Here is a 2236-nt window from a genome sequence, read left to right on the forward strand (position 1 = left end):
TTAGAAAAAGCCCTTTCAAACACATTCTAAGCTCCCGTTTGCACTCCATTAAAATTGTAATTCATTTTCTCTCTTTTTATTAACTACATATTCTTTAATAAAATAATATTATAAGTAAATCTAAAATTTTTACTTCTTTTTTAATTATACATTCTTCAAAAAATTAAAATTAAAAAATAAAATGAAGGCCGAACAAGGGCTTGTCTCTTTATTTTTAGCTCATTAATACAACCTTTGTTTTCTTTTGATAAATACTAGTGAGACGCACTTACCGTAGTGTAGTTGGTTACATAATTAGGGACAGATCTAGGATTGGATCCAAGATCGAGCTACAAAATTTCAAACCGGACTAATACGCGAAAAAAAAAATTATACACAAAAAACTGTTTTTTAAAAAAAAAATTGAAATATGCATTAAAAAAAATAAATTTCTTGGGCCTTGGGTGGGACTATAGCTCAACCCAGTCTCCCCTATATCCGTCTCTGTACATAATAGTGTATATATAAAATGCAAAAATATATAATTGTTCACAAGATGGCCTTAGATACGTTCTATGAAATGAGAACATAAAATGTCGACCTAACTTTTGTACTTTCATCACTCTCATGTATGCTCTTACAAGAGACGACTTGTAGAAATGAAAATAACATCTAAAATGAACCTAGTGGAAAGGAAAGTACACCTAATTATGGACATAAATAACAAGTTGAATTCAAAAATCTGTTTATCAAGTTGCTCATTTTAACATCTCTATATATATGCTTCTTCCCACTCTTTTGGCCAGACACAAATTACAATTTGCCTGGTAAGCAGATTTCGATGGTGGCATTGATATTGAACATCATGTTGACCTTTATCCAGTTCTGTACATTTAAGGAAGGAAAAAACCAATTACTAATTTGTTTGGTATATGAATAAATGAATCAAGGAGCAAATTTAATTTTAGACAACTGAAGATCACATTAATCCAATTCAAACGTGTAAGATACTACAGAGCTATCAATCACTTCACCTAATAGTGAGTCGTGATCTAGTTATTACCAAACATGGACATAGTAGTTAACCTCAATCTTGTGTGAAACTCCAGCAATTCAATTCAATGTACGTGATCATTTTAATAGTGTTTTGGTTTCGAATTTAACACAAACAGAAGATTAATAAAAATGATTATTGGCAGAAGTACCTCATATTCTTCTACGTTCTTGCTGTCTGCCGTTTTTAAGCTTTAACTACCCTGCATCATAAAAAATTGAAGTGATGCATGCACTAACTTTGATACACGCATAGATATATAGTCAAGAAGCATAAGTAGAGCTAACACAAGCAATTGCAATAAGAGTCTTCTATCCAGATAAGAGAAATACAAACTAAGACTCAAGAGAATAAAACCATTACCTTGAAGCAGAATAAAGGAGTAGAGAAAAATATATTGTAAGGTGGAAGTTAGGAAGATTGCATTCGTTTATACCATCTAACTGTGCTATTGGATGAATTCAAGCAGAGGCAGATCCAAGCATGGGCCGGCTACAGCCCGTGCTCGCCCATGCCCAGATCCAATAAGTCTTCCTCTTTATTTTTTTATTTTTTTGTTCAGCCCATGTAAATTGAGTGACCAGCCCATTTCCAGCAAAAAATTCAGCCCGTTTCCAAAGAAAAAAAATGTGTAAGCCTAATTTAACATAATAAGTAAATGACCCATTGGCCCAAACATACCACCAAGTCCACCATTCATTTAAACCCAAATTAAACCTAATTCTAAATTCTAACCCAAATTAAATTCTTCCATTTCAGATTACCAATTCGTCAAGTCCAGTGGTCTACCATTCAAATGAAAACGAGAAAAGGGCAAAAGGGAAAAGGCGATTCCTCTGTCTCCATTTCTCCGACACGGCAAAATTTATAGAAAATTAAGGGACTCATATGCTAGGGGGAGTGCGGGACAACCGGACAAACAAAGACAACGACTTTTGAACTGGTAAGTACCGTGTGCCCCGTTTCGAAGTGTAAAAATTCAATTGTAGTCTGTAGTTTCTTCGACTTTATAAATTGGACATATATATATATATATTTGTCGACCCATATGTTAATATTGATATTTATTGAGTATGAGTTTTTAAAAAATCATAGTTTTTAACTTTTTGTTTGCAGCTTGTTGAAATTACCCAATAATTATTATTATTTTTAAGTAATTGAGCATTTTTAAATTTTCTGCTTTGAGTATTATATTGATAATTT

The sequence above is a fragment of the Olea europaea genome, unplaced genomic scaffold (genome assembly GCF_002742605.1).
Source record: "Olea europaea var. sylvestris unplaced genomic scaffold, O_europaea_v1 scaffold1899, whole genome shotgun sequence".
In the NCBI taxonomy this organism is placed as follows: Eukaryota; Viridiplantae; Streptophyta; class Magnoliopsida; order Lamiales; family Oleaceae; genus Olea; species Olea europaea.